The sequence below is a fragment of the Castor canadensis genome, chromosome 10 (genome assembly GCF_047511655.1).
Source record: "Castor canadensis chromosome 10, mCasCan1.hap1v2, whole genome shotgun sequence".
In the NCBI taxonomy this organism is placed as follows: Eukaryota; Metazoa; Chordata; class Mammalia; order Rodentia; family Castoridae; genus Castor; species Castor canadensis.
Genome location: NC_133395.1, coordinates 132422050 through 132437073, shown reverse-complemented (window position 1 = coordinate 132437073; position 15024 = coordinate 132422050). Strand labels below are relative to the sequence as shown.

At 34.9% G+C, this 15024-nt stretch overlaps 1 protein-coding gene across 9 annotated transcripts in view; it reads right to left on the bottom strand.

Annotated features, from left to right (window-relative positions):
• Window positions 1–15024, bottom strand: part of Chl1 (cell adhesion molecule L1 like) — a 190511-nt gene that overhangs the window by 105194 nt on the left and 70293 nt on the right. The window lies entirely within an intron of this gene.

Below are 15024 nucleotides of genomic sequence, written 5' to 3'. Positions count from 1 at the left end.
TTTATGAAAGTGCTTGCAATGTATCTTAGCTAAATTCATCCCCTCCATCATTCTCTTTTATCCCTCTTGCCCCCACTTCTTAGAATAGTTTTAATAGGTATCATTGCTCCATTTTTATACATACGTATACAATATTTCTATCATATTTACCCTCCTTTGCCCTTTCTTTATGTGCTTCCCTTTTCCACTGGTAACCAACCACCCCAGACAGGACTTGTTTTACCTTCCTGTCCTTCATTTTTTAAAAAAAGACATTTTTGTTTGTCTAGGGTAGCTATATAGGGAGTTTCATTATGACATTTCCAGTTATATGTGAATTATATCTTGAATTAGTTCATCACCTCCATTTTTCTCCTTTCTACCTTGGGGGTGTAGCTCAAGTGGTAGTGTGCCTGCTTAGCAAGTGTGAAGCCTTGAGTTCAAACTCCAGTACCACCAAAAAAAAAAAAAAATCTGAAACTTACATGAGCTTTCAAATAGGCTACCAATTTTTATGGCATTATCATACAACTGAATACTTTGACTGGGAGGCTATAGAGGTTCATTTTTTTTTAAATTAAGACTTTCCAAACAGTTGGGTATTGTTCCTAGTGTTTCCCACACAAATATTCTGGTGTTTTTCTCACGTATAAGAAGATAAGTTTATAGGCTACTGAATGATCATCTTTTTGCCCTCCTGGTATGAACTATGAGTGCTTCATAAGAAACAAGTCAACATTAATGAATAATTCATTCACATCTTTGATTTGCTGTCTTTTTATTATTTACTTCTCACCTTAAATGTCACCTCAGAAGGTCCTTCTCTATACAATAATCTAAAGTGCCCTCTACCTTTCCTTTTCAATTCTCTGCTTTATTACAAATAAAAACATTTAATGGTTTTTTTTGGTTAGTTATTTTTTTTCACTATTTCTTAGTCCTATGAAAAGGCTTTAAATTTCATCAGGGACTTACATTCCACAAATGTAGCCTCACTAAGTGGAAATTGCTTAACATATAATAGGCACACAATAGGTGTTTGTTGAATGACATATGAGTAGATGAATTAACAAGCAAGAGAGTAAATATCTACAAAATATATAGATATGAGATATACACTCATTCATCTAATAAATATCCCTATCGTTACTGATTATTAAATATTGATTATAATCATGCATATTATGATCAAATAAAAAATGTCTTTATGTTTATGGCTGACACTAGTGGATAATTCACCTGCTAAATATTTTTAATATAGTAAAAGAATCATGAAGAGAAAAAAGTGATACACTAGAAAACATTTATTTAACTCAAAGGAGAAAGTAATGGATAAGGAGAATAAAAAAGGACATATGTAGGGAAAAACAGCAAAATGCCAGATGTCAATTCTACCTTAACAGTAATTAACTGCAAATGGATTAAGAACTATAGTTGAAAAGCAGAGATTGGCAGAAAAGTTAAAATAATGACTTTTTGTGCCATTTAGAAAAGATAAAATTGAAATTCAAAGATATTTACAGATTCAAAATAAGCAAATACACATCTTGGAAATGTAACTAAACCAGCGCTGGGGCATCTAACCTACATCAGATAAATAAACTTTAATTAAGACAAAAATTATTACTAGAAATAGAGAGGGACTTTTTATAATCATAAAAAATTATAATTATAACCATATATGTCCCTAAAAACATATCTCTAGAATATTAAATGCAAAAGCTGACAAAATTAAAGAAGGAAGATGAAGAAAATTCAACATAAATAGTTACAGGTTTCAATACCTCATTTCAATAATGGAGAGAAAAATCAAGACAAAGAAAAACAAGGAAATATAAGGTATAGAAGACTAGAGATTTCTGTGGTCTTCAGGAGGAGGACCGTGGAGTCACATAATAGACAGCTACAGGCCCATTAAACCAAGTTAAACAGCTCTGTATTAATAAAAGTTCTCCAGAGAAATAAAACCAATAGAGTGTGTATATATGGGGGAGGGGCACAAGGAAGAGCGAGACAGAGGGAGAAAGAAACATTGAGGAATTGCCTACTCTGACTATGTAAGCTTATTAAATCCAAAATCTGCAAGATAGGCCAGCAGGCTGGAGACACAGGAAATAATTGTAGTTTGAAGTCTGCATCCAAAAACAGTCCTGTTTATAGAATTTTTTCTAGTTCAGAGAGGTCAGTCTTTGTTCTAATAAGTTCTTTAATTGATTGCATGAACACAATGCAATTAACTAATGGCAGAACACAATGGAGAGATCAGTAAGAAACCAAAAAAGAGCACAGCACCAACCACTTGGGCATGAGGCCTCTTTCTCTTGTGGTCTTGTAGTCATGTGAATTCCCAAGCTCATAGACAATTTCATGGGGAGTAGTGTAAAGAACAAAGAATAACTCTGAAATGTTGTACAATTATTAGGAAGACAAAGTGATCTAAAACAGCTGCAGTCTCTCAACCTAAGCACTATTGAAATTCCATTTACAAGAATCATCAAACTCCACACCTGAAAAGCTACCAGTACAAGTCATAACAATCAAAAAACGTCTCTAGACAGTGCCAGATGTCTCCTGGGAGACAGTATCACCCCAGTTAAGAAAGACAAAGTTTGAGAATGTGAAACCATTAATTAGAAGTTCTTTAGCCAATAGTGTGTGTGTGTGTTTGCATTTAATATTAGCTAACTCTTAAAACTAGGGACGAAAGTTTACTTCCATCCTTTTATCTACAAGAAAAGAGCATTTGTTAAATTAATCACCCAACCACTAAACATCCTCCTACTTCATCTTCATTGATTCTTTCTCATAGAGAAAGTTATTGGCTGAAGGTGATCAAGGGGATGTTTTAAATGGCAGAACCTCCTGACTCTTTTTAACATAGTAAAACAACCAGAAGCAGTTTTGAGTTCATCTGTACCTGTAGTAAAAATATTTCAGCACTTTAATTTTTATGCAAATTATTTTGTGGGTCCTCAGTTTGCTGCTAATAATAATTTGTCATATGTATACATTTTTTCTTTTTTAAAAAAAAAACTTTAAAAATTTCATGTTTTGTTAGAAAACAGTGTAGATATGGTATTTGTTATCTCTCCATCACTATAATGAAATACCTTAGACAAGCCACTTACAAAGCAAAGAATATTTATGTATCTCAAGTGAAAGATTAGGTGGTGCTATTGCTTTGTGCTTCTGGTGCAGGCACAAGTGACAATGTGGAGATACAGTGGTAGAACAGATCTCTGATAACAAAGGACCAAGAAACAGAGAGAAACTGGGAAGCTGAGGTCTCCTAATCCCCTTCATGGGCACACCCCCAAAGACCTAACTTCCTCTCATTAGGGCCTACCTCTTAAGGTTCCATTACCTCCCAATAGTACCATGCTAAACAACAAGTCTTTAACATATTGACTTTTGGGAGATGCTTATCCAAACCACAGTAGATACTATTCATTTCAGCACCAGTCTACTGAAAAAAACCTTGAAAGGCCTCCCATTGTTTTAGATACAGATACAAAAATTGCCATTACCATTATTGGCATAAAATAGATACCTTTACTCTATCAAGAACACTTTTTGTGTGGTACTGGTGTTTGAACTCAGAGTCTTGTACTTTTCTAGGCAGGAGCTCCACCACTTGAACCATGCTCCCAGTCCTTTTTTTACTTTGGTTATTTTTCAGGTAGCATCTTGCATTTTCACTTAGGCAGGCTTCAGACTGTGATGTTCCTATTATAGCCTGTCAAGGCACAAGACACTGTGTCTTGCCAAAAAGTATTTTTCAAAATGTGTTTTATTTTAAATTTTATCATGATCCTGACTTAGCAATGATATTACATTATGCCTCACCTCCAAAATATGATGCAACAATATAGCATCTTCATAAATCTTTTTATTTGTTTTACTTTCCTTTACTTTTTGGCTACAAGAAGCCTGACTTTACCAAAATTAGCAGCTAAAAAAATAAAGTCTGGACATGGTGAAAAAAAAAAAAGATCTAAATTTTCATGCAATGATTTTATACCCAGTCTGGGGGGAAGAAAAAAAAGCTTGCCAAGGTATTAACACACTTTCAAGTAACTTCTCAAGTGCAATTTTGTTTTCCCCTGGCTCAGCATTTCATTTTTATAGCTTCTATTAATCAAGACTGAGACGCCTATAAGTCCCCAGTACCTACTTCAAATTACCTCACAATCTCTGCCCCCTTTTCTCACTGTCTCTGGCACTGTCTTCTCCTGCTTCCATTGTTTTAACTCAGCCTTTTGCTCTACTCTTTCAATCATCCCAACTCTACCATCCTTTGAGAATAGCAGCCATCAATTTTTAAAACCACAGAACAAGGACTAATGTTTATACTTCCAAAGGGAATTCACTGAATAATAAAGACAATTTAAGAAATGCCAGAAAAAATAGATTACTCCAGGATTCAGAGCAACCAGTTCAAATCCGGGTAGAACAACACCATTTATTCCTTAGAATTGGTGGATAGAAAAAAAGACTATAAATTCATCTTTGCTCTTTATGGTATTTGAATTTCAGAATGCATAGAACCTACAAATCATTTAACTTAGTCAAGAAGAAAGAGACTAGCTTTAGAAAATAGCTCCCCCTTTGATTAAAGTAAATGCTTTAAGAAGCTAAGAAATGCAAAAAATATTCAACAATATCTAAAAATAGTAAGTGATGCAAAGAACTCCAGATACTTTCTCTACTGATGAATCATTTGATACAAAAAATTATTATCCCACTAAGATAGATAGCCACAGAAAAATGACTCACTCTTTTCTGTCCTTATCCTTAAAGTAACTGCTAGGGATTTAAAGGCATCATTAATCTGTTTTTTCTCAGATACTTGTCATTATTTCAAATATTTATATCACATAGATTCCCCTTTTTGTGTCCCATCAGAACACTAAGAGATATATGCATGAGAAACAGAGAAATCGGAATGCACTCCATGTTATTTGAAACTATTGAAAGACCAGGGCAAACTCAAGTTTCTGGGCTTTTCCTTCTACAAGATTCAAAATAATATATTTTCTTGCTCTGTTCCTGTCTGTGACAGAGTTCATATACCCAAGCATAAGATTTACAGATCACCATTCAAATATTCATAAAATGCCACCTTTCCTGAATAGCAATGTGTGTACTTCTGCAAAGATTTTGTCTATTTACTGAGTCCTGCATACCAAATCTACCATGATGCTTCTTTAAAAGTCACAGGAAATTGCTTCCAAACAGAATTTCTTTTCATCCTTGTCATGGAAAATGCTAAACAGCAGCAAATCTGAAAAGGAAAACAGGTTAATTTAATGCCAATCATGAAACTTGGTGACAGGTGTCACCATATGTTAAGACAAGATCTCTCGGCCATGGGTCAGTGCTTTGAAAGGAACTAACGAATGCTTGCAGTACTGTGACAACCAAAAGGCCCCCTGGGATCTCATGCATAATTTCATGACAGGTATGAAATTAACTCATAGCATCATGGTATTTTCCAATCATGACAGCTCCCAGATCAGTTGCTACTTAGCGCAGTGGGAATTTGGGCATGTAGTAAATGATTTCAATGGGATCTCACATGGTTCCTAAGGACAGTCATTCCCAAAAAGAATGTTTAAAGGGTTAAAATCATAGAAGGCAGTTGTCAAACACATAGATTCTAGGAAAAGTGATTCTTGGTCTGGAGGCGTGGCTCATGCAGTAGAGTGACTAGAAAGTGTAAAGCCCTAAGTTCAACCCCCTAGTGCTGCTAGAAAAAAAAAAGTAATTCTTCCTGAGGATAATGTAATTTTAATTTGCTTCCTGGCCTAATTTCAAAAGAGCAGATAAGGTCTTCAGTATTAGATTTTAAAGAGCTCTTTATTTCTTTCTAAAACTGGACAAGAGTTTCATCTACAAGTTAAGGAAATACTGAAGCAACCATACTTCCTCCTAACATACATGCATGAGCATTCACACACACTCCATTTCTCTGCCTAGCAAAATAAAACACAAGTGCTCAAAGTCCATGTTTTATTATTACATTTCATGCACAAATCTGAAAGCTATAATTACAAAACGACTCATGAAAGAAAAGAAGATATTAGTAAGAGAACAAAGCAAAATATATAATATTTGCATTATATATAAGTGAATGCATCACAACCTTACTTTACCAATTTCTGAGTTAATTCTTCTTATATCTAAAATGTCATGTTAAAGAAAATAAGAGGTAATAGAAACTAGGGAAAAGGCAGAATAAATACATTAATCTTTTAGGACAAAAGTTGCATAAATAATGTATTTATATTCTTTGAATTGCTAACATAAAAACAACACAAGTTGACTCGTGCTTTTTGCATATTTTCCCAGTATAAGTAAAGAAAAATAAGTTATAGTACAGTGATTATAATTTGAAATGAAAGCAATTTGTGGTCCAAAAAAAGGATAAAAGTAACATCTGAAAATAAATGTGGTAGAGCAAAAATGAGAAAATACATGTGTCTCAATTTTATGCTCTTCTGCCAACAATAAAACTAAGTGTTCCAAATGTTATGTGTGTATACAAATATAGAATATTAGACTCTGGTTTCACCATCTGGGTCCTACTTTCTCACTCCTGGTTCTTTATTTTGCATTTTATAATTTGAATTTCTTCCATAATTTATTTATGTTCCAAGGATGTAGATATTATCATTCAATTCAAGGACCTGAAATACCTTAACACTTTATCAAATCATATCCTTCAGTTTTTAAGCAGTCATGCAATTTTTTAAGATCCATAAACTGTAAGTGTTTATGATCAATGATTTTCTAAGACTAATACACATATAACAACCACTATATAACACATATTATGTGTCAGATAATATTCTAAAAGCCATACAATTCATCTAGTCTTAGTAAAAGTAACCCTATGTACAAGGTAGTATTATTATCTAGAATTTTCAAATGATATTACATGGGTGCAGAGAATTCATTTCAACCAGTCACTAGCTAATCTGTGGAATGTTCTGGAGTTTAACCTTGACATCTGGCCCATACCCCATGCTCTTAACCTCCATGCTGAGATGCTATGGAATTCCTTTTCAGGTCAGTGCACAACAACACTTCCAATCATGAGCTTTTCTTTGGGACTTGTTCTTGCTATTGTCTCTTATTGGAGCTTCATGGTCAAAGACAATGGAGTTCTTGAATTCCAATACTTATAGCAATGCTGCCAACTTTGTTAAATACCAATTTTCTTCCAAGTACACTAAACTTTCCCTTCCCCATCTTTAACTCTCAAAAAATTTGTATGAAAGAAGAGTGTAACAATTTAGTGTTAATGACCCTAACCATCAGAGCTCAAGATAATTCAATCAATGTATTTTATTATATATAACTTATATACAATATAAATCTGTATAATACAATTTATGTAATTATATATATAATTTATATGTTGGAGTCTAACAGGTCTTTAACTCCATCTCCTCTAATTATTGCTTTTTAAAGCATGAATTGTTTCCTTAAATATATAAATTTCCACGTTTCCATCCATTAAAAGTTATTTTAAGGATTAAATAAGATAAAATATTACATACTTAGAAAATCATTTAGCATATAATACACATTCAGTTAATAGTATTTTTAGTCATTATTGCCAAGAAGGTTTAAATTTTATGCAAGTTTCCATTCATACAAATTTATCATTATCCTTTTCCAGACTAAGAACATTTCTTTGGCCTCATAGTTATGATCTTTTATTACCATCTGACCAAATAAAGATTTCTCATTATATAACAATAACAAGTTTATTAAAGTCCCCATTCAACATTCTCATTAGTACATAATAAGGTACACTACCTGAAAAAGGAAAAACACCTAGTCCCTACATGCCTACTCATCCCTGCTGAGGATGTCTTGGAAACCATTTGCTAGCTTTCTCTGCAGCAAAGCAGTAATTTTTGCCTATAAATGACAAAAATTGTGTCATTCCAGATAGCAACTAAAGCAACTTATAAGATATACTTTTTATATAGAGATGAGGTAGACCTAGACCCACTCTGGCCCCCAATACACACCAACAGAAATAAGAAAGAATATTATGAAAGTTAAAAGCTTCCAAGCATAAATGGAAAGCAAGCAGGTATTTGCTTCTGTTTTCCAAATAATTGGCTCCTTTTCTTAACAATGGAAAACTGATCAGTAAGCAGGAAGTTTAAATTAGTGCAATTTTTAATGTAGCAAAATACTTTCATAAGATGTTAGCATGATGCTAGATAAGTCACAGAGTAATTAAGAGCCTGGACTTTACCACTGAGCAGCTGTGTAAACTTGGCCAATCACTCACTCCTCCCTCTAAGGGGCAGTTTCATCCTTAGTAAATAGGTAGAATAATACTAGACCACAGGCTGTTGCAAGAATTAAGTGCTACACAAGACACAGAAGATAAAGTGGTAAGATCAGTCTGGGATTCGTGCTACCAGAACTTCCTATTGAAATTGCTTGGTTACCAAAGGGAGGTATTGCTCTTGTGGCATACAAAATGCTGAGAATATGTTATGTGGTACCCTAGGGTGATAAGTGAAGATGCCACAAGATCACAGCAGTATATATATAGAAAGTAGGAGGATTCAATAGTGTCATTAATGCTTCTTGCACATTAGCAACTGGGTAAGCCATTATGTAATGTAAATGTAAAAAATGGGGAAGTTATGCACTAATGTAGATGGATAAACTTTATAATTCACAAATTGTGCAAAGAAATTCTCCAATTGCATATGACTTAGATACTCCTGGAAATAGTCTAAATTATCCTACATTAAAGGGCATTTTGTTGCACTCAGGAATTCCAGAACTCAGGAAGGAGAATCAGGAGGATCACAGGATCAAGGTCAACCTGGACTACATAGCAAATATGAATCAAGACTGGGATATATAGCAAGACTCTGTCTCACAAAACAAATTAAAAGTTACCATGCTTAAATTTTCAACATCATATTAGAAACATTCAAACCAAACAATGTGCAGCTTGCAATGAAACATAAGTAGCACCTATAGCTCACTAGAATAAAAGCACTGAACTAAATAATGAGTGTACCAGCATCTGGGTTTAGACTATTGGGGGTTAATGACCTTGAAAAGCAGTTCTTTCTCATTTAACTAATCTAAATATTAGGCATATTGATTCTGCTTATCCAAAGATAGCCTTACTCAGCTTAATAGCTCTGAATGTTCTAATTTCAGCATTGATTCTCTTAGACAAATGCATTTATATTGAAATACTAAGATTTCTGATTACCTGAAATGTCATGTGAGCATGTGTGCAATGTCTTAGCATGACCACAAATTTCATGCATTAATCTGTCTAGGTGTGCTCTTAACAGTCTTTCCAGAGATAGTGAATCCCAGGAAGTGATCACTGAGCTGATACACAGAGGCTAGTTAGGCATGAAAACAAAAGTGTAGTTCGTACATGGATAAGTACAGGCAAGGGTTCTATTTTCTGACAGGAGCAGAGAATATAAGGGAGGAAATTAAAGGCCAATGAATGAGAGCTAGTGGATTGAAAAGTGATTTGGTCAGACTTGAGCCCACACGTTATTGGGTCCACTTCATTGAGGTTTTGTGGTGTATTTAAAGGTCTTATCTTTGCCCAAAGAGAAATGAAAGGTCATCAACACTGTTTAAGCATGATTGATTATGGGATCAAGTTTGTATTGCAGAAAGGATGCTATAGGTACAGTGTGTCAAATGACACCATGAGAAGATTGGAGTAGTTAGAAAATATATCTAGTAGGTAAATAAATTTGGCATATGCATTTCACCACCCCACTACCTCTAATTTAAATAAATTCAGAAATATAATTATTTAAAGATAAGAAACATTCATATTAGATATATATTATCCATCTTTGAAAGAACTCATAATAGAAAACATGAACTTTCTCTCAACATTCATGGTTCTCATGATTTCATGCCATTTAATTTTGTTCTTCCACACGGAAAATGAGAAGAGGAATGGACAGGGAATGATGTGAAAATCTAAAGGTAGCTCCAAGCAAATACTGATGAGGCATAATGACAAAATGATAAAAGTCTGGAAGAAACAGGTCCTGAATAAGATTAAAGGAGATAATGTAGAGGTTAAGGGGGAAAAGATTAAGTTTGGGAGTGATAATTATCTCTATAGAATTAAAGAGCTTAAGTATTTGTGGGAAAAAAATAACAGCTTGCAAAGCATATTGATTGAGGTTCCTGGGTAAGGAATATTCTCTTGGCCCAGGATGTACAAACTAATTTCAGAGTGAGCAATAACGTGGTCGAAGAAGAGCTAACTCATTTTGGTCATGAAAAATCCACCGATCAAACTCTATTAAACACACTCTGATGTCAATGAATGTGAAAACAATGCACCTTACTTCAAAAAGTGCTTAATTTAGTCCCAACACTCACTGTTCTTGGGACAGTGACAAGCTCCTATATTCCCTGGTACTTTACACCTGCTGTTCCCTCACCTGGACAGCTCAGTCCCAGAGAGTCACAGTACTGCACATAATTCAGATCCCTGGTCCAAAGGCAATCATTTCAGAAAGGCTTTCCTGTTTAAACCACTCAATTCTCTGGCTTTTCTTTGTAGGCAATATTGCTGTTGGGTGCTTTATTATCTCTTTATTAATTTGGTGGTTTGTTACCTCCCTAGATTAGACTGCAACTCACATAAAGGCAGATCTTTGTCTTACCTCTGCATCCTTTGTGACAAATGCCTAGCAATCATAGGAGCATAAGGAATGTTGAATGAAAGTAAAGACTGGATTAATCAAAGTATGGAAACAGTTGTGAGTAAATGCTACAATTCGGATCATCTTTGAAACTTACACTAAAAATTGTGACAATTGATGCTTTGAACTATTTGAACATAATTGACTTTCCACACCGTGAGTAACTTTGTGACATTTCTAGTTATAAGACCTAAAATTGTCTTTGCCTTAGATTCTTGTAATCAAAAGTGTCATGGCTAACACACTAACTTACATAAGCTAGCTGAGGGCAGAATCTAAGTCTAATTCATCCTCTTATTTCCACAGAACCAAACCAGACTACCTTTAAAGCATGGAGCTTGTATCCTTAAGAAATTTCTGAAGTAGAAAGACAAAAGTGAAATGAAGGAAAGCTTGAAATTTATGAATTAGAAATATATCTATTACTAAACCTGAGACTTGGAAAAAAAAAAGTTCATGCAAGCACAGCAAAGAACAACACCACAGTTGTATAGTGATTCACCTACCCAAGAATAGGAAGAAGACCACAGAGTCCATACAAATAGGACAAAGAACAAAGTAATGATAAAAAAAAAATTCTGAGACTTTTAAAGAAAAAAGTCAATGCCCCAATATTGTTTTGCCATTGCTACCTGGGCTTATATAAATGTCATAATGCTTCAAATAACAGCAGCCATAAGACCAAGATGGCAACTAGGGCACAGAAGCAGACAGCATGAGCTCCATGAATCAAAACCCTTTCTGAGATGCTTGAGACACACTTGGGGGAAATAAAGCACCAAGGAGAATCAAAATTTTGACACCCTGAACCTTAGCCCATAGAAAGCTTCTCCATACCGCATTACACTGAGAAAATAGGAGGGCTCCCTCCAATGGAGACATTCAGCAGATGAAACAGGTAAGAGCCAAGCATCACATGGTATTCCCCCAGCCACATCTGGAATAAATCAGCATAGCCCCCTAGGCAGACTGACCCCCCCCCACAGAAAAAAAGAACTGAACAAACGATGAACTGAAAACTAGTGCACAGAAGAGGTGGCAGGAACTCTGAAAGAACACCAGAGAAGGGGGGAGGGACAAGAAGCTAATCGTCACATGAACTTCAGTAAACAAATGGCTGGAAAGGCAGAAGGGCTGACAGTGGGTGGATGATAAGTCGTTGCCTGAAACGGGCAGATAGCAGTCCACAAAACTCATCTCCTGGGCCAGTGAGCAACACAATCAAATGACATTGCAAAATTGAAAAACATCAACAAACCATCGCAACATGCTGACAGCAGAGGGCCAGCTGATGGATCACTGACCTTGCCCCAAAGAAAGTGGACAAGGCAAAGAAACAAGTCCCCAGTAATCAAAGCACAGTGAAAACCCAACGCTAAAGCAGGACAGCTGGTGGGCTACAGAGCTGATTCCAGAACCTGAGTACAACATACAAACTTAAACCGCCACACTCACTGAGAGAGGAGCTGACCAAGGTGCTACCTCTGAAAGACAGAAGGAAAAAAAAAAACAACCCAACCACTGGGCAAAACTACAACAGAGCATCTGCTTAAATACCAACACTAGGACTGGATGCTGGAGGAGTAACACCAGAACTTAAATTAAGACTGAAATTCTCTTGTTCCTGAACATGGAATTTTTGTCTGTTTGTCTGTTTATTTGTTTTGTTTCTTGTTTGTTTGTGTTTATTTGTTCATCTCTCTCTTGATTTCTTTGCAGTATTTTTTGTTGTTGTTGTTAGTTTTACTATTGTGAATTAGCTAATAGTAAATTACACCCAGACCAGGGACAGAAATAGCACACTCTCACTTAGCTGAAAACCCAATACAGCCACAAAACAAAATTAAGCCAAGTGAAAGAAAACAGGTGACTGAAACCACCAACTAGCCTATCAAGAACATAGTTGCAAAGTATTAAGTGAAGCAAAGGGAAGACAAAAAAGGGATGTAAACCATTCTCCCCCCCAAAAATAATTTAATATAGGATTCAGAGGGAAAGGAAGAAAATGGATACCCAGTTCCAGACTCCAACAAAAAAAAAAAGATATATGATGCCAAAGAACCCAACAATATCCACAGGAACAACTTCAAAGAAGAAATCCTGAAACTAATCACTGAGAATTTCATGGAGATGTTACTAGACACAGTTAACCAAAACATACAAGAGACACTCAAGAAATTTCAAGATACCAAAAATAAAGAATAAAAGGAGACACAGAAACAAATAAATGAACTCATAGGAGCCCAAAATAAAGACCAAAGTGAAACACAGAACACTATAGAGAGATAAATGAATTAAAGATGAAAAAAGACAATATTAAAAAGGAAGTGACCTATGATATGGAAAACCTCAGAAAAGAGAATGAAACAGAAATACAAAACACAATGGAAGGCAACTCCAGCAGACTAGAACAAGCAGAAGACAGAATCTCAGAATTTGAAGATAAAATGAAAATTAAAGGAAAAACTGAAGAGATATTAGTCAAACAACTCAAGACCTGCAAAAGGAATATGCACAAATCCCATCAAAAGACCAAACCTGAGAATCATGGGCATTGAAGAAGGAGAAGAAGTGCAAGCAAAAGGGATTCATGATATACTTAACAAAATCATAACAGAAAATTTCCCAAAAATAGAGAAAGCTATGTAAATTCAGGTACAAGAAACCTCCAGGACACCAGACAGACTTGACCAAAATAGAACTACCCATAAAAATGACATATTATCGTTAAAACAACAAGCACAGAGAATAGAGAAAGAATATTGAGGGCTGTAAGAGAGAAAAAACAAATAACATAAAAGGTAAACCCATCAATATCACAGCAGATTTCTCAACAGAAACATTAAAAGCAAGAAGGGCATGGAGTGAGGTATTCCAGGCACTGAATGGAAACAACTTCAACACTAGGATACTCTACCCACCAAAACTATCATTCAAAATAGATGGAGCAACAAAAGTCTTCCATGATAAGCAGAAACTAAAACAACATATGACTACGAAGCCACCACTACAAAAGATTCTTCAAGGAATCCTGCACACAGAAAATGAAATCAAACAAAACCATGAAAGGACAGGCAGCACCAAACCACAGGAGAAAAAAAAGACAAGGAATCAGAGAGTAACATTGATTCAGCAGCATACAATCAAACCCTTAAACAACAAAAACAACTAAATGACAGAAATAACCACATACCTATCAATATTAACACTGAATGTTAATGGACTTAACTACTCATTAAAAGACACAGACTGGCAAACTGGATTAAAAAGAAAGATCCAACAATGTGTTGTTTACAGGAGACCCATATCATTAATAGAAATAAGCACCAGCTTACAATGAAAGGCTGGAAGAAGATTTACCAAGCCAATGGCCCCCCAAAACAGGTAGGAAATAGCAATACTTATCTCGGACAAAGTAGACTTCAAACTTACATTGATCAAACAAGATAAATAAGGACACTCCATACTAATAAAAGGTGATATAAACCAAAAGGAAATAACAATTATCAACCTATATGCACCTAACATCAGTGAACCCAATTTCATCAAACATACTCTGAAGGACCTAAAAGCATATATAGACTCCAACACAGTGGTAGTGGGAGACTTTAGTACCCCCCTGTCACCAATAGATAGGTCATCCAAATAAAAAATCAATAAAGAATTTCTAGAACTAAGTCACACCATAGATCAAATGGACCTAACTGATGTCTACAGAATATTTCATCCAATTTCTGCACAATATACATTCTTCTCAGCAGCCCATGGAACTTTCCCCCAAATTGATAATATCTGAGGGCAAAACAAGCCTCAGCAAATATAAGAAAATAGAAATAATACCATGCATTCTATCTGTTCACAATACATTAAAACAAGAACTCAACAACAAAAACAACAGTAGAAAAAATGCTACATCTCAAATTCCTACAAAAACAAGAACAAGCAAAACCCAAAACAAGCAGAAGGAGAGAAATAATAAAAATAAGGGCCAAAATTAATGAAATAGAATTAAAAAAATGGAAACAATCAATGAAACAAAAAGCTGGTTCTTTGAAAAATAAACAAGATTGACAGACCCCTGGCAAACTTGAATAAAATGAGTAGATAAAAAACCCAAATCAGTAAAATCAGAAATGGAAAAGGGGAGATAACATCAAACACCATGGAAATCCAGAGAATCATCAGAGACTACTTTAAGAACCTATATTCCAATAAATTTGAAAATCTTGATGAAATGGACAGATTTCTAGATATGTATGACCATCAAAAATTGAACTAAGAGGAAATTAATCACCTGAAT